This window comes from Lepidochelys kempii, chromosome 2, assembly GCF_965140285.1.
Source record: "Lepidochelys kempii isolate rLepKem1 chromosome 2, rLepKem1.hap1, whole genome shotgun sequence".
NCBI lineage: Eukaryota > Metazoa > Chordata > Testudines > Cheloniidae > Lepidochelys > Lepidochelys kempii.
Genome location: NC_136381.1, coordinates 100,057,591 through 100,076,491, shown reverse-complemented (window position 1 = coordinate 100,076,491; position 18,901 = coordinate 100,057,591).

The following is an 18,901-nucleotide window of genomic DNA, read 5'->3' as shown; positions in this document are numbered from 1 at the left end:
GGGCCAACTTCTGTTGGTGAGAGAGACAAGCTAGACCTGAGGAAGAGCTCTGTGTAGCTTGAAAGCTTGTCTCTCTCAGCAACAGAAATTGGTCCAATTAAAGATATCACCTCACCCACCTTGTCTCTCTAATATCTGATACTGACACAGCTACAACAGTGCATACACAAATGGAGCTACACAGATTTACACCAGCTAAGGATTTGTCCCTCTTAATTTTAACAGTAAATATCAAGGTGGTGCTGGAACATTTCAGTACTTTATTCCGTCATTTTTCATTCAGAGCGCTTATCACAGGGGTTGCAGGTCACTGGAACTTTGGAGTGTGGCCTGGGGACCGAGGTGTTCTCCCTTCCTCTTACCCCCCGAGATGTTCTCCGACTACATCTTCTGCAGTAGCTACTGAGAGCGCCAGATCTGTTTCCACAATGCATACAATGTTCTCAATACCATAAGCTTGCTGGAAATAAACTCATTACAAATGCTATGTACAGTGCTGTCTTGTTACACTTTCCCTCCTGTGCTGTGCAAATCAAAATCTTTCTGCTTCTGATTCTTTAGACACTCACACATGTGCTTAACTTTACTGGAACTACTGAAAAACTGTATACATGTACATGCAGGATCAGGCTAAATTTTGTGTGTTATCTTAACAGATATGCATAATTATATTTCTAATTGTGGTAAGCGCATGCATTTAAACACTTTAGAATGACTGTCACAGAGATGTTTATTTTTGATGATAAAACGTGTTAATTTCACTGTTTAGAGTACTCAGTGAATATATTTTGCTTTTTAGTCATCTGAATGCAAAAACTAGAAAGCTGAAAAGTCTTGTTTACCTGTTAGAAAATCATAAACATATTCAATAAAATGTTAATATCTATAGATGTAATTTGTTTTTGTTTAATTATGGTTTGAGTTCTGGCTACAGATTATTCCCGTGTCTTGTTTATTGATTGAAATTAGTTATTTGTAGGGTTATGAGCAGAAAGAAGAAATGTTTAAAAGAATGGGAATAAGGTGACTTGAAATGGCTTAGTATGTCTTTACACTAATACTACATAAGGCTGAACTAAAAATTGGACAGATGAAATAGTTTTTTCCACAAATCACTAAGAACTGGGATGACAACACAACAGAAGAGTTTCTAAACTACAGTTTGTGGTTATTTTTATTGCTGTTGTGAACTGTTAAATTTGATCAGTTAACTTCCTTTCTTCTACCTCCCTTATAAATCAAAATGGAAATAGTGGTAGCAAGGATACTTATAGTAAGCTGTCTGTGATAAGGAAAGATATATTGAATATTAGTGCATCACTTGTTCTTTTCTCATTTTCAAACTTGGTCAAATCCTCTTGGGGATTTTTCTCATCTTGTAGCAGCTCTAAAATGTCTGCAGAGAAGGATCAGAGATACTTTGTACTTACTGCAGGTCTGGTCAACACAGATGATTATAATAAAAGGAGAAAATTATAAGGCTTCTAAACACACAGAGAGAAGATGGAACTGGAGAGCTTGGACCCTGGATTTGATTGACGTTGTTTCATCTCTCAAAAGTATATTGTGAGAGAACAAAGCACCAGAGCTTTACAAAGTCTGAAAGTGCAGACCCATTGAGAAGGAAATACATGTACTACAAGTCAGAAGTATTGATCAGAGACCAGTGGTTAACATTACATTTGTTCTACATATGGATGATTTCCAATTATATTCATTTCTCTGGGTTTTTGATGATAAGACTCTGTCAAAACAGCTGAGGTCATTAAAATAAAAAAAATCAGCAAGAAAAATGGTTAATAACCAGCTGACTAAGTAACATTCATTATTCAAATTATTAATTTGTTTTTCAGTGCAAGCTGAAGTACTGTAAATCAATGTAGCCTTGAGAGAGCAATTCCATGTACAGTGCTTATTAACTATTTCCAAACAAAACAGGTTCAGACCAAATATGGGTAGTATTGGAGTTCTACAACCTCCCTCCGAACCAACCATAACTGCCCTTTTTTTGCAAATAAATAAGATAAATTTACAGTAAGAAAAACTCAATATTTAAAAAAAAATCTGGAAATGAACAATTAAGGGATGAAGGCAATTCCCTATTGCTTTATAACCATTCATTTGTCACTTTGATCTCATCTGACCCACCCAGTCACAGCTTTGTCTCTTTTTTCTTTGTCAGAGAAATGTGTGGCTGGATATATATTTCTGATTTCATATATTGTTCGTTAAATGTGTAATAAAGAGTGCGAAAGGAGGATGCTATAGCATGAGCCTATGGCAGAGTTCTGTAGGTTCTGTGTTAGTGTGGGGTTGAGCAGAAGATTGCTTTTGGGAATAGAACCAACATTTGTCCTTTTACAAAACATGCTGATCAGATTAGTGTTCTTTTGTTATATAAGTCTGTGCAGACCTTGCTGTTTATATGTTTAACTGTATTTTGTAGGAATGAATGTGTGTGGGGGACCGGAGCGGAAGATTTTGTGGTGTATAAAGCTACATATGCCAAAGCAGGGAATGTTGTGCTGAGGAGGAGGTAAAGGGGGACCCAACCAGGGTCACCCTTCTGTCCAGCATCACCCTTTACCCAATACTGTACAGAGGAGATGAGTTCCTTCATGCTGGGGGCACTGCGACCCAGATGCTATCTCCCCATAATGTGGGCTGCAGAGAAGAACCAGCCAGAGATCCCAGCTGGTAGGGGCAGAAGCAGCCAAAGCAGGGACCTCTGCCCTGTGCTGATGGGCTGTTTGCGCCAACCCTCCTCCTCCTCTTCTCCTTCACAGTCTATGTCCCCTCAGCTTCACGCCACACCTTCCTACCGTCTTGTCCCCTGCCCTGTCCCTCTTCCCTTTTCTTTCCATCTAGCTTATCCCCTCCTAACTAAACCCATAAATAACATTTTATTTATTTATTCTGTAGCACTATCATGCTGCTTGCTGCCAACGCATTGTTTGCTCTGCTGGTGTGTTTTACTCCTTCCCCCACCCTGCGTCTCTCTTGCCTGTCAGATTGTAAGCTCTTTGGGGCAGGAACTGTCTACTACTCTGTACAGCGCTTAGCCCTTGGGCACTACCAAAATGAACATGTTAAATACACAATAATAATATCTTAACGTGACCTCATATTGGAAGTGGATTTGGTGATGAGACAATGGGATTTTACAATTTCTGAGTCAATTTTCATGTTGACCTTCTGTATGTGGTTTTGCACATTGTAAGGGACAGAGTTGAGGCTGAATTGGAAAGCCACAGTTTTCCACATGCAGTCTCAGATCAGTACCAGCACGCAGCTCTTTTGATGCCAGCATCATCATCATCACAGCTTGCCGCCTTGTTTGCCTCTTCAAAGAGCGGTAAGTGGCATGAATCCCGGTGGACTGCATATAAAATGTATGCATTGTTCGACACTTCCCTATTCCCATGAGGACCACTTTTCAAACGGCTAGCTGCAGTCTCAATAACATGACTATGAAGGTTGATAGTGTGCCAACACCTGCCCCTCTGCAAACCCTCAAAACCCCCATCACTGAGGAGACCTTGTACAGGAGATTGCTCTTAATGAAAAGCCTTTTACCTAAATTTTCCCCAGCATTACTCCATGCAAATACGTAGTCTGTCCTCAGATGTGCAGGTGCCTTCCAATTAAATTACGTCATGGTGCCCTCTCACAGGTGGAATTTTATCTCTGTTTAGCGCAAGCTCCTTATCTATGGATGTCTGTAAATTTAGAGTATAGGTGGAGGCCCACCTACAGTTCAGACCTTCCATCGAGAAGTGTGTTTTTCAGTGCATTGGAACAATTGGGGATTTTCATTCTGGAGTACTTCATTATAATTGGATCTTCAATCTATCACAGTCGGTACTAAGCAGGCTCAGTGCTCTACATCCACCCGTACTAATTCGCTGGTAACATTTTGCAAGCTAGGAGTCATTTTTAAATAAAATGCATGAACTATGCTTATGCTGCCTTGATTTCTCAAGCAGTGAAATTTACAATTAAATGGGAGGAGGATTTACAGTTTGTGTTTCATACTGTAGCCTTGACTATTAAAATACAAATTAACCTCAGGCTACAATGAATGCTTGGGAATTAGGATACAAGCAGTTGTTCCATTCCTCTTTCACCATAAATTTGTACTGAAACCAATTCTCTGGCCTTATAAGCCTGCCCCAAATGCATGGCTGCTAAAGCTAATTGGAAACTGCATGTAATCTGGCTGTGCCAAGTTCCCTATATATTATATCTGAGTTTTGGTAATTTCCACTATCTCAGATATAACAGTAATGCAAATAGATTTAGACCCTCTTTCCTTAATACTTTAGGAGATAGTAGTGTGTTATAAGGCTGTGAGGCAGACATACTATCCAGGCTTAAAATAATTTTTTTTTCTACAGCCACAAAATGTGTGATGACTGACTGGAGCTGTGACTCCCTGCCTCCTTTTGAAATTTGCAGTTTGACTATCTTCCAAGGATTACGCTGTTTGAAACAATGGAATTGGAAACAAACTGACCCAAAGAGGATTTTAATGCAGTGACTTTTCCTGACACCTATGCCACAAGCACTGCAGCAAATTTCAGACATGACACTTTCTCATTTTATCCTTTATTCTTATTTCCAGCTCCCAGGTAGTGCACATAATCTTCTGCAAACCTTGTTGTGTATTTGGCATTCCAGACAGGTAGCATGTGAAGTGATCCCCTCATCCTTTTTATTTTCCCTTCTCATTTCAGTATGATGTATAAAATGACACATGCTGAGTTGGACAAACAGAAGCTTGTACAGACTGAATAAACTGTGATTGTTCACCCTATTTTCCCCCATACAAGAAACTGTTAGTGACTGAAATTTGCATAAGATTACCTTCAGTGAAGTATTATTTCCTGCTATTTGGTTGCTTTCTCCCAAGGCATCAAAATGACTGGCAGTCCAGCTGTCCTTGCAAATCACAGTTTCTGCTGTGTGTATTCTAGTCTGTGCCCATAACCCCCTTTCTCCATCATATACACTTTTGATAAAGGTTTTTGTATTAGTGCAAAACAAAACCTTGTTAGTAATAACGTGGGATAGTCTTGATAGATAAGGTACTGCTCATGTCCTCACTGTCCTGGGTTTCCCCCATTTGGTAAACTGGATCTTGCACCCTGAGCCTAAGCAGAAGGTAAAGAATTGCAGGGTTGGGCAGGTCTCAGCCTTTGAAAATGATAGCAGCATCCAAGTGTTGGCTGTTCTATATTTAACAAGTCAGTCTTTTCTTGGCCCTCTTGTCCTATATTACACACTCTTAAAGAAACAAGTGGATCCAATCCTCAGGGGCACTGCTTTGTGTATGAACATATCAGAGCTCAAGAGAGATGTCTTAAAGCTTCGGTAGGTGAAACTGGTGCCCAAATTGATGTCTGTGTTGGTGAAAGCCTTTCGTCTCCTTAGGGCTTCTTTTGCCACACAAAAAAACAAAACAAAACAGGTGGAAGCTGAGGTGAACTTTCCAGAGAATGCTCTTGATTAGTGTAGCCTCTCTTTTCCCCCACTCATGAATTATTTTTGAATTGTCTATTTTTATGACAATTATGTTCATAATTGTTGCCAAACACATTATGCAAAAATATTTCTGCTTATGAGCTATTCACAAATTATTCTACTCAGCTATGTGAGTTATTGTTTGCTATTCATTATTTGTGGTGTGTGACTAGTTATCTAACTCATGGCATTGTTTCTGCTCTCATTACATGAATAAAACTTTCATAAACAGGTGTGAAAAGCATGTGTGTTGATGATGGTTATATGAACACTTCAGGTGCACGTCTGTCACACAAAGCACATCCGTATAAGTATTCATGAGACTTGCACTCGCCATTAACATTCCTGTAACAAATCCCTCCCCTCCATTTGTATAAATGTTTATAGAAAATTAATAAAGAGGTTTGCAAATACTCTTGAAGTGAATTTATGGTTGTTATTCCAGTGACTAATTCTGAATACTGTTTGTGTAGTATTTTCTCAGTTTTAGTATTTTTTTAACCTGTTGGCTTCTGTAATTAGGCTTTTCCAATGTGGTAGAATACACTGAGGTTGATCTCTTGTGAGTCTGATTTTCAGAGGTGCTGAGCATGCAGCTCCCAGTGACTTCAGCTGGAATTGTGGGTATTCATCAGCTCAGATATTTGTTAGGCTTTCAGGTCCAGATTTTCCTGGTGCCAGTTGGTTAAAACATTTTTTTTTCTGTTGTGAGGCCTGTAATATGGCAATTGCTGTAGCCACTGCTTTATTAGTTTTCTGCGTTCACCTGTTCGAGTGCTTAGATACTATAGCGGTGAGCCTATAAGCCATCAGACATACAAAATGCTCACCACTACTCCTTTTATATTTTGAAATTGACTTGTCTTCCGGAGTATTTTGGTCAGAGTGCAGACATGGAAAGAATGTTAGAAAACCAATTCATTAAATACAATCTTTCCCCTTAAAGCCCCCAAATCCAAGAAACAAGATCTGAGCAGGGAGGGCAAATATAACTTCTGATTCCTCCTGATTGAATAAAAGGTGTGAAAGCTGTGGAAATGTCCTCCTTTTTTGGGAACTCAAAAACTGTATGATGAATACAGCCTGTTGTTGACAGAGTCAGCCTTGGGCTTTTCCCCCTTCCCTGGATGGCACTTCCCTCAACAGGCTTGAAAACAGATTGGCCAAACTACTGACTGAAATGAAAACAGAAGGGAACTAGACACTGGGTGAAATCCTGGTTGCATTGAAGTCAATGGCAAAATTCCCTTTGACTTCATTAGGGCCAGGATTTCATCCCTGGTGCACAAGAGTGTCTAGCAGGGGTTCATTATTTACCTCTTTATAAGGGAGTTGGCCAAGCCTATGTTAATGGCCACATTTTTTCCACCTTAGTTGGGTGTGGGATAAGGGTTAGATCCATGGCTGACATCCATTGTCAACAACAGGTTATTTTCTTACTGGAGACATGGTCTTAGTTGGTTCACTCCATTTCTTCTAATCCTTTGTTGCAGTACTGAACTGTTGAATTCCTTCCACTTCCTCCTAGACCTATCATGAACACTAGTAACAGAATTTTGGAATAACCTTGCTGTGGGAAGGAGGGGAGATGAAGATGGAAACAGAATCCTTAGCGTATGGTATCCCTAGCCCATATTTCATTATCTTTGCCTGTTTTCCCCTCATTTTTCTATCATTCTTCATTCCATACCTAGCTCTTGCTATCCCTTTTCTCATGAGGAGCACCCTCTGATCTTTCTCCTCCCATCACCATCCACATTCAAGGAATAGATCAGAGGAGGGGCCCCTAGTTCTTTCATGTACTGAATATTTGGCAGGTTTGCTGCTGGGAAATGCCAGAACCTTTTCTTGTGTCTTACTGCATTTCTTTCCTAATTTCATCATCCTGAGGCTAATGGTCTGACCATACACAATGCTTCCAGTAAATCCAGTCTGATCTCCTCCCCTAAGTACAGAACTGAATATTTAATGGCATCATAGAGTGATTCCTAATGTTGGAAGTGAACATAATGGTAGCTTCCCATTAGTCCAAGGGTTAAAGAGGAGAAAAAAATATCCCAGCCATAGTATAAATTGAAAAACCTCAGAGGTCTTCCCATCTTAGCACAATACCTTTAGAGGTAGGCAGACTAAAAGAATGATATTACAGAAGAGATTTCAGCCATTGGCAATGACAGACATAATTGATACCCATAAAGCACAAATTTTATCACATACAATGTGTATGTCACCTGTAATCTGGAAACAGGGACTAAATTAATATTCTAGAAGAAGTTTAAATCATAAATCAATCACACCACAAGTGTTTCCCTTCACATACAGAATAATGTACCCTTATTACTCTGAAGATGTGATATACAGTGAGACAAATCACATAGATGCGTAAATATGAACCTCCATTACAGCTACTGAATAGCATCCTTGGAGACGAAGGCTATGTATACACTAGACACAACTGGCACTGGGGTGTAGGGTATGGGTAGTTACACACTGCAGTGAAAAGTAAAAGGGGAAGAGTAGAGTGATAAGCGTACTTTGTTAAAACTTTATTACAGCTTACTAATTCAACAGTATGAATCATAAATAGTAGAATCTCAGAATTACAAACAGCAGAGTTACGAACTGACCAATCAACTACACACCTCATTTGGAACTGGAAATACACAATCAGGCAGAGACAAAAAAATAAAGCAAATACAGTACAGTACTGTGTTAAACGTAAACTACTAAAAAATAAAGGGAAAGGAGCATTTTTCTTCTGCATAGTAAAGTTTCAAAGCTGTATTAAGTCAATGTTCAGTTTTAAACTTTTAAAAGACCAACCATAATGCTTTGTTCAGAGTTACGAACATTTCAGAGTTACAAACAACCTCCATTCCCAAGGTTTTCGTAACTCTGAGGTTCTGCTGTGCTAATTATTTTGCCAGTTGAAAGTTATCTTGTAAAGTAGCTTAATGAGTTAATTTCAATAGATAAGGATTTTCTAAATTATGTTGATGTTGGTTAATTTTGTCCACTAGATTTTGAGAACTTGGATCTGTAGTCTGTGTAGGTGACACATTTCTGGTTTACATTTTAAGGGAATTTAAGATTCTTGGCAGGCTCCAAATTGACAGCCCTTGAGGCAGAAGATTTCTGCCCTTCCAAAGAATTTGTACAACATGGATGACAGCAGAGTTCACCAACTCCTAATCTAGCAGTGTTAACCTTGAGGGGCGAAAAAATAGCTCAATCCCCATGCCAGTTCAATGCCTAATTCTGCATTTTAAACCGTGACTGCAGAGGTGAAAAGCCAGCATTCCAACTCTTTCTCTGGCTTTTTAAAATAAAATTACATCAAGTATATGCCTATATACTGTGTTGGCAGTATAAGCCCATCTGCATTAGAGAGCCTGAGAAGTGCTGAGCACCTGAAAATCCAGTTGATTTCCATCTCCTTGAGGCAGGATTTTATTAATGATTTGTACTGTGCACAAAAAGTTGTGCTAAACACCCAACAAAACAAATAGAGAAGTCCCTGCCTCAAAATGAAAATCTAAACTTCAGACATAGCAGCATAAGGGTCAGAGAGAACAAACCTGGGTGTAGGGAGGAAGGGGAAGAACAGTGTCACATAAATAACATCGTGTGGATTGGTTAGACCAGCAGTTCTCAAACTGTGGGGTTGCCAGGGCTGGCTTAGACTTGCTGGGGCCTGGGGCCGAAGCCAAAGCCCAAGGACTTCAGCCCTGAGCAGTGAGGCTCAGGTTGGGCTTCGGCTTTGATCCCCCTGCCTTTGGTCCCCCTGCTGAGGCAGCAGGACTTGAGCGGGTTCAGGCTTTGGTCCCCCCTCCTAGGGTTGTGTAGTAATTTTTATTGTCAGAAGCGGGTCACAGTTTGAGAAGTTTGAGAACCCCTGGGTTAGAGAATGCCGGGAGTGGAGGGCAGTGTGCAAGATTGGTGTGTGAGAGAACTAAAGGAGTATCAAGGCTGGTTTCTTTGCAGGAGCAGGGGGAAAAAAGAATGCAGAAAGGTCAGACACATAGCAAGACTTTTTAAAGAGACTTTTTAAAAAGAGCTGGCCTTTGAAAACAAGGATAAGTTTGAATTTGTTACGCAGAATGATGGAGTGTCAGTGAAGTGATTCAAAGATTGGAGGTGAAATGGCTATAGTAGATGAGAAGAAAGAGGCTTTTGGCAGTGGTCATATAATGGACAGTCTAGAGGGTATCAAGAAGACCAGAGAAAAGGAGGTATGCAGTAGTCATTCTAGGCGATGTTTAGGACATAGAGACTTAGTTTAGCCATAGAACCAGAGATGAAAGGATATATTTTAGAGATGTTTTGGAAGCAGAAGCAACAGGATTAAATCCCTTTTGGTAGACTGTGTGTGTGGAGTCACAGATGATCCCCTAGGTTTTGGGCCAAGGGAGAATGACAGGTGTTCTCAATTGTGATGAAGAATGGGGTCTGGGTGGGGTAGGGGAGGAGGATTTAGAAGGAAAAATCAGGAGCTCTGTTTTAGCCATCTTGAGTTTGACAAGACAGCAAGCTATCCAAGATGAAGTGTTGGAGAGACAATGGGATAGAGACCAGGTGTGGAGAAATAGACCTGAGAGCTGTCTGCACAGAGGTGATAATTCAACCCAAGCAAGTGGATGAGATCTCTGAGAAAAGTGATGAGGGAGAAAATGTGGGAACAAGAAGAGATCAGTGCAAGACAGTTACAGAGATGAGGAATGGAGAGGAGAAAATGATCAAAACCAGACCAAAAAGAGCGGGTGGAGTGCACCAGAAGAGGAAAGTATCATGAACGTAATATACAAAAATAAAGAGGGAAATATAATGCAGCTGAAAGCAGCAGAAAGGTCAAGGCAGATGAGAGTGTGGATTGAAAAAAAAACCCCACTTGAGATCTGGTCAGGCACATATCATTAGAAACTTGGGTGAGAGTACTTTGACTAGATTGGCATGGATCCAGCAGTGGCAGTGAATAAGTTAATGAATTGGCTGTAAATTAGTTTAAAGAGACAGGAAGATGAGAGATAGGAAGGTAGGCAGAGAACCAAGCAATGCCTAGAGTTGTGTTTTTGAGGGGAAATGTTTGTCTATACATGGAGAGGAAGGAACTAGGAGGAAATGAAAGGTTGAAGTTGAGAGGGGTTGGTAAGAAGCTGGGAGCACTGGATTTCTAAAACTATTAGAAATTTGAACTCTACAGCTGAAAATTGCTCAAAAGTAATATTTTAGCACCTAATTTATGGCAACGTGCAAATTTGAGAACTATCCTTCTTTAAAAAGTCTGCACTTTGGGACATCGCTTTAAAAAGTGTGGTTCTCAGCTTGATTTAAAGTAGAGTGGCTTCAGTGCATCCTTTCAATAACTTTGTTGAAACGGGCTCACAAAGGCAATATGATATGACACATAACTAAGATATTAAAAAAAACACATAGGATTTCGACAAGAGCCATAAAGCAGAAAAAAAAAAAAGCAAATTACTGTACCTGCCTATGAAATGCTTAAAGTCCTGTTGCCACATCATTTGCTTTTTGTATTCTTGTTTGTCTGTCTCCTTCATTGTCTGTGTGAGAGGGTTTAGTCAGTTACCTAAGCTTGTTCCTGAACAATGCACAGAGATGAAATATCTTTCTCTCTGCCTCCACTGCATAACTTACCCTGTTCTTGTGTGGTTGAAAGTATTACTGTAACCACGTTTAAACTGGAAGAGTAAAATGCATTCTCCATTTAATGGCTCGTGATCAAGCTACTGTGAAATGAATAATTTTATGTGTTTCAAAAAGCAAAAAATTACATTTTCTAAGCATTGGACTTGAGAAACATAATTCGAAAGGGAGTTGAATGGATTTTTTGGGCTGGCTTGGGAGCCCAGCCATTTCTATGGCTGTCTGAACAGCTAGATGAAGGTTCATATGATACCCCATCCCTCACCATTGACCCCCATTTGGAAACTGTCCAAGGAAGTATTATGAGGCTGTTCACACATGCCCTCCATTTTCAGTGGTTGTTTTTTTTCCATTTCTGGTTTTTTACAACCGTCTTACATTTGAGGATCTCAAATCACTTTATAATACCATGTATGGAAAACATGAGAAATTTCTGCATTACTTTTGTGACAAAATATGCATGACTCAGTTTCCCCACTCACTTTTGTATTATATGTTAGGACTGAAGCGGTTAATTTGTTCTCTGGGACAGAAGCATAAGAGACGGGAACTGGTCAGGTAGGCATGTCTGGGGGCTTGTCTACGCTGTGTGTGTATGTGTGGGGCGGTTACAGTGACATATCTGCAGTGCTGTAGCTATGACACTGTAATCCCACAGCATAGATGCACCCTACAGTGTTGAAAAGGGTTTTTCAGTCACTGTAGAAACCCTGCCTCCCCCAGCAGCAGTAGCTACGTTGACGGAAGCATTCTGTCTACACCGGGGTTAGGTTGGCATAACTGCAGCACTCACAGGTGTGAATTTTTCATACTCCTGAGTGACGTAGCTCTGTCAATCTAAATTTTTAGTGTCGGCCAGGCCTGGCTTGGTATGAATGAACTATCAAGAACTGTCAACATCTGAATGGAGTAACCTGAGAGATATAATGGAAGTCTAACGAATGGACGTTCACTTTTAATGACGGCTGGACATGTGAAATCAGTATGTCTAGAGCTTGAAACAAAGAATGGAGGAGTCAGGAGAAGAGCTGGTTGGAGATTTTCAGATGAAACAGGAACAAGGGTTGCAGAGCCCTTGGTGGGATGGGCCTTTCTGGGAGATGGAGCTGGAGACTGTGGTAAGAACTCTGCTTCCCAATGTAGTGGGAGAGATGGAATCCTGGATTTCTTAGGCCCAGAGAGGCAAGCTGTGCTGCTAGCATGGACATGCGTGTAAGCTTTGCTTAGCAATTGTAACCTAAAGACCTTAAAACACTGTATTCCAGTTGCCTAAAAAAATGCTGTCTTGTACTGAAAAGGCTGCAAACATCTGCTGGTTGCATTGCTTCCGAAAGGTAAAGACTCCATCAGGAATTCGAGTTTGTTTGGACTTCCTGAAGAAGCCCTGGTGAAAAATAGTGGTGCTGAAGCCAGGGCCTGGTCTTGGAGTAATGCAGCTGCGGAGCTTCCTCTTGCAAAAAGTGGAGGCCTAGGACGTAGCATTAGAAGACAGACACTCCCAGAGAGACTGTAGCTGGCAGAGGCAGCTCATCCCGTGGGATCTGAGACACCATTACTGGTTATCATAGCGCTAGACACTGTAAATATATGATTACGCGCGCACACTCACACACACACAAATCAGTTTAAAGAACATTAAGGTTGCAAAGTCAAGCACTCAGAAATTAGGAGATGCCAGAATTCAGGCTGACTGTGTGTGACGCTTGGTACACCCTGCACCCCCATGTTCATCCTTAAAATATGATTGTGTGGTATCCAATGCAAAGTTTGTCATCTCGGGTGTCTTCAGAAGGCTCATGATGCACTGAGCATTGTTGTTATAGTAATGTTATAGGTTGTAATCTCATGTATATAGTTATGAGGCTGAAAATGTGTCCTCATGGCTTAAAACAAGCCCAGACAAAACTCTCCAGGAGCAGAGGGGCAGTTCACACCTCATCAGGGCATGTATGGGACAAACCCAGCCCAGCCTCACAGGAACAAAGGACACTGGCCAAGGCAGCAACAAAGGATCTGTTGGATTCTCGAGTGAGTCACCCCTGTTCCTTTGGTCAGTTTGGGCCTATGATGAGGTAATGCTCACCTGACTCTGAAGGTGTGTGTGTGTGTGGGGCAAAGCCAAGAAAGAAGAAAGAACATGATAAAAAGGGAGAGACGTTTGCCATGCTCTCACTCCTCCACCTTCATTTACAGACACCACCACGTGACTGAAGCACTGATAAAAGGGAGAGCCTGGCTGAAGGGCAACCATCCAGCCTGAGGTGAGAAGCATCTAAGTTTGTAAGGGCATTGAAAGTGTTAAGATCAGCTTAGAATGCATTTTGCTTTTATTTCATTTGACCAAATCTGACTTGTTATGCTTTGACTTATAATCACTTAAAATCTATCTCTGTAGTTAATAAATCTGTTTGTTTATTCTACCTGAAGCAGTGAGTTTGGTTTGAAGCGTGTCAGAGACTCCCCTTGGGATAACAAGCCTGGTACATCTCAATTTCTTTGTTAAACTGACGAACTTATATAAGCTTATATATGTAGCGTCCAGTGGGCCTAATTGGACACTGCAAGATGGCGGTTCCTAGGGTTGTGTCTGGGACCTGAGTTATTGGCTAGTGTCATTTGGTTGCACTATCCAAGCAGCAGCTGGCCAAAAGTGCTCACTGACATAGCTGGGAGCAGCTTACATGCTAGAGGCTGTGCATGAACAGCCCGGGAGTGGGGGTTTTCAAAGCAGAGAAGGGTAAGGCTGGCTCCCAGAGTTGAGGACTGGAGTGACCTAGCAGATCACCAGTCCAGATAACATCAGGGGAAGTCACACTGCAATCTTAATTCAGCCCCCTTGTGCATATGCATTATGGTGCAGTCTTTAATTACATAATCATCTACTATTTTTAACACAGGATCCCTGCCTCCTTATCCCAGTCCCAGTCTCTTCCTTGACTTCTTTTTTCTGAGATCCAGCCTTCTGCCCACTCTGTCGCCTTCTGTAGATTGCCAAACTGAGCTCTGCAGTGCACAGAGGTCCAAACTCATGCAGTGGAACCACATGGCTTCCATTGCCTCTAGAGTGCATAGAAGTGTGGGCTGCACTTTGACCCTAATGTATACATTAAAAATGAAGATGAAATATGAGAAAGACGTCGTAATTCTTGTTATGTGTCATGTTATGTACTAAACTGGGAGGAGTGGTAGATACGCTGGAGGGGAGGGATAGGATACAGAAGGACCTAGACAAATTGGAGGATTGGGCCAAAAGGAATCTGATGAGGTTCAATAAGGATAAGTGCAGGGTCCTGCACTTAGGACGGAAGAACCCAATGCACAGCTACAGACTAGGGACCGAATGGCTAGGCAGCAGTTCTGCAGAAAAGGACCTAGGGGTGACAGTGGACGAGAAGCTGGATATGAGTCAGCAGTGTGCCCTTGTTGCCAAGAAGGCCAATGGCATTTTGGGATGTATAAGTAGGGGCATAGCGAGCAGATCGAGGGACGTGATCGTTCCCCTCTATTCGACATTGGTGAGGCCTCATCTGGAGTACTGTGTCCAGTTTTGGGCCCCACACTTCAAGAAGGATGTGGATAAATTGGAGAGAGTCCAGCGAAGGGCAACAAAAATGATTAGGGGACTGGAACACATGAGTTATGAGGAGAGGCTGAGGGAGCTGGGATTGTTTAGCCTGCAGAAGAGAAGAATGAGGGGGGATTTGATAGCTGCTTTCAACTACCTGAAAGGGGGTTCCAAAGAGGATGGCTCTAGACTGTTCTCAATGGTAGCAGATGACAGAACGAGGAGTAATGGTCTCAAGTTGCAGTGGGGGAGGTTTAGATTGGATATTAGGAAAAACTTTTTCACTAAGAGGGTGGTGAAACACTGGAATGCGTTACCTAGGGAGGTGGTAGAATCTCCTTCCTTAGAGGTTTTTAAGGTCAGGCTTGACAAAGCCCTGGCTGGGATGATTTAACTGGGAATTGGTCCTGCTTTGAGCAGGGGGTTGGACTAGATGACCTTCTGGGGTCCCTTCCAACCCTGATATTCTATGATTCTATGATTCTATGTCTAGTGTTGAAATTTTTTTCCAAATAAGTTGAAATAAAGCAAATACTCTGAAATACTTTTCTTATGCCAGCAGGTCTTTGACCAAGGAGCAGAGACTAAAGCGTGTATGTATTTTAAAACTATTCACCCACCTACAGTATGAAACTTGCCATGTATTCAAGTTTAAGTGACATCGTAACAATCTACAATTATTTTACCCTCACTGTATTAGAGCTGTTAACTTTCACACACAGTGCAGGAAATCATAAGGATTTAGCCAGAGGATGTTCCATTTTACCAAAAAAGGAAACCATTGAACGCAAAGTACTTAGGGAGACGTGATTCCTCACAGGCACTGATCCTGCATTGTTTTTATTGTATTTATAGAAAGATAAGCTCACTTTTATCCCGACATTGGCAATGTTGCAATTTTGGATGTTGTTCTTGAAAACCTGGGATTAGGTAAAAATCTGTCTTGTTTTGTTTAAAGTAAGTTTCTAGCTATCATGTTTGTGGGAAAAGCTTGAAAATGTGACCCAAGTGAACTGTGAAAATTCAGGAACCAAAAGGGAAACAAAAGCACCCCATGTATTTTCTTGATTTTGATGATCATGATTTTGGGGAGGCCTGACTCATATTTTTGGAATCCTTTGGGTTGGCAATACTGCACAGGTGCCTTTGACCTATGCTGTTAACAGGTGTTAGAACCCTTAGTGGAAATGCTGACTGATTCCTTCTCACTCACCAAAGCTCTTTAACTCCAGCCAGGAGATAATGGAGGTGGGAGTGGCTTTCTAGCCAGAAAGAAACAGTCTGGGATAGACAGGTTGTGAGACAGAGATAATGGGTGGTGGTGGCTGAATGGCCTTTATGTGTGTGCCTAGCACCATATTACAACAGGTGAAAAGGCCAGCCCAGAGCCACGGGGAGCTGACAGGCTATCTCACTTCTATTTCCTGCTGGTAGGCTAAGAGTCTGAGATTGGGGACAGGCCCAAGGAGCAGCTTCCCTACATGTGGCCACTATGGATTGTGTGTGGCTCAGCTTGAGGTAGCACATTAAAAGCAGCAGTATGGACGTTGCGGCAGAGGCTTAGGCTAGTCACCCAAGGTTGGACCTGCCCAAGCCTCCACCAATGCCACAATGTCCACACGGCTATTTTTAGTGCAGTAGCTCAAGTGCCATTAGCATAAGTCTGACTACATGGGCTGGGAGGCATTCTCCCAGCTACAGTGTAGACATAACCTATGAGCTTGCACCACCTGTGAGAATAGGAGTACCTGGGCTGGTTGTCTGCTGATAAAGGCATTAGAATGCTTCCTTATCTCCTTAAGTCTATAGGTGGGGGAAGAGAGTTTGGAGCTCACTGCTAGCACGTAAAGCCCCAGTAATAGAAAGTCCCCAAACAGGCAGGTGAGTTTAAGTATTAAGCCAGAATGAGGGTGCTCTCTACTAGAGCAGGGTAAAGGCTGAGCTAGTTTCCAGGTTTGTACTGTGCTTTACACTGTACAGAATGTAACCTGGGACTTCCTAAGTGTTCTAAAATTTTTCCGAGACGTGTGTGTTATAATATTGCCAGCACCTATTAAACCATGAAACTTTGGTACGACTATCAGTGTTGTGATAATAGATTTATGACTTTCCACAAGTGGTTATCCGCGGTGTTCTTGCTATGGGTCATTTTGAAAACCCAATTATATCCTCCTGAGAAACTGTGCTGTAAAAAGACTGTCACTCTAGAAAAATTATTTTTTAGGTACCTAGCTGCGTGGATGATGGATTATTTTCTATGCACCCATGCACAAATGCTGAAGTGGAATTCCTGCTAGCCAGTAACACAAAGCTGCCATTTTTGTACATTAATATGAATGACACTGCTTTAAAATATTTCCCATGTACTTGGAAAGATTTTTTTTTTAAATATAGTGAAACTATGAATGCACCAAACAACGATCAAGGGATTCTTGGTTTGGTTGCATTTCTCTAAACTAATTGTCAGCTAAAACATCATCAAACCCACATTTTACCAAATTGTAACCGTAACACAGTAAATGGTACAGCTGCTCAAATAGTGAGACAAATGTGATTTGAGGATTGTGGATTTGTATTGCTGCTCAGTAAGCCCTAAGGCTATCTGAAAATGTCTATGAATGCCAGCCTTTCAGTGTGAATGGTTGTCTGCCCAAAACCTCTCTCCTGAGGTATGTTCTTTAGTCTCATGTTCTAATGATCCAGTGTGGGGGTGGGAGAACACTTCAAAACTCAATGATCAAAAATTGTGAAGAGGTAAAAGTTCTTTTATTAGCAGATTGTGTAATCTGGGTTGGCCTGGCCCTAGAGTTTCCCTCCAGAACCAATTTGCTGAAGACCACTGTTCCTCACAGCTGAAAGCTACTCAGTTACTTGCAGGGTGGGTTTTGAAGAGCCAAACGGGCCAGTGAGTCAACAGGAATGTCACCATTACCATGCAAAGTTCCAACACCTGATATTTAAGTGCTGGTCAGGAGCCCAGGGCAAGGGAAACAAATATTATTTGCAATAAATAATTTAAACAGCTGTAGTAAGCAATGGTGCAATCGAAACAATAAAAGCAGAAAAGGTAGACAAAGGGCTATACATATTTGTTTCTTGCTTCCAAAATAGATGCAGTTTAATACAGGAAATGTCTAATACATTAGACAGAAGGGCAATTCTTTGTTTTACTGTGAATACGCTTGTTATTGAATGGCTGTGAACTCTTTAACTTTATTAAAGTTAAAGAGTTTAAAGTTTAACTTTAGACAGGAACAAGAGAAGGCAAATTGCAATAATTATGGTAATTCAGTGACCAGAACGTTTTCCATCAAATTATACATTTGATGCTATATCATTAGGGACTCGTACACTGTACATTGAATGCTGAAGAATGGAGAGGGTATTAATCAAGCATTAGCAGAAGATAATTTCCTTTAAATGTGCCTTGGTACACACATAAGAATGATTTATTACTACAAGGGGAGACTATACTCAAAATTACATTCTTATATAGACACACTGGATTTGCCTTTTCTTTTATGCTGATGGCATTTGAAGGCTTTGAAAGTGTTCCCAGCTGTAGTGTTTTTTTCTGGGGAATGTAGAACAACAGTCATCACATTGCTGATGCTAAGATCTGTTAGCGCAGTTGGGTGAGTGAAACCCCCTGCACCACCGTGCTCAAGGACATTTGCACCCACTATCCTTCCATTTTAGGAAGACTGAGAAGTGAAGAGGTGACTACAGATTGCCCCGCAACAGGTGGCCTATAGTAATTTATTTTCTTGTAATCATGGATGGCTGTGGGAAGTTACTGCTTCAGGGGTATGATACTAAATAATACTTGGGCTTGTTCCTTAGACCAAGTGGTCTGATCTTTCTCTCAGGTGAACACTGCCAAAATTCTATTGCCCCTATTCTCATGCCATCAAAGAGTTCTGGTGATCTCATGTAAAAATGATGAGATCGCCTAAGTGAACTTTACACAGACTAAATTTAGTGGTAGTTCTCCTATGATCATTGTGCTTAAATTTCAAAGCATACGCATTTGTAGTTATAAAAAGTTTTTATGGATAGCATTCTTTGCAGGCTGCTTTCCAATAAAAGCATGATCAAAATAATGTTTCAAAAAGGCAGCTGCAAATGAATATTTCTTCAGTGTTAAAA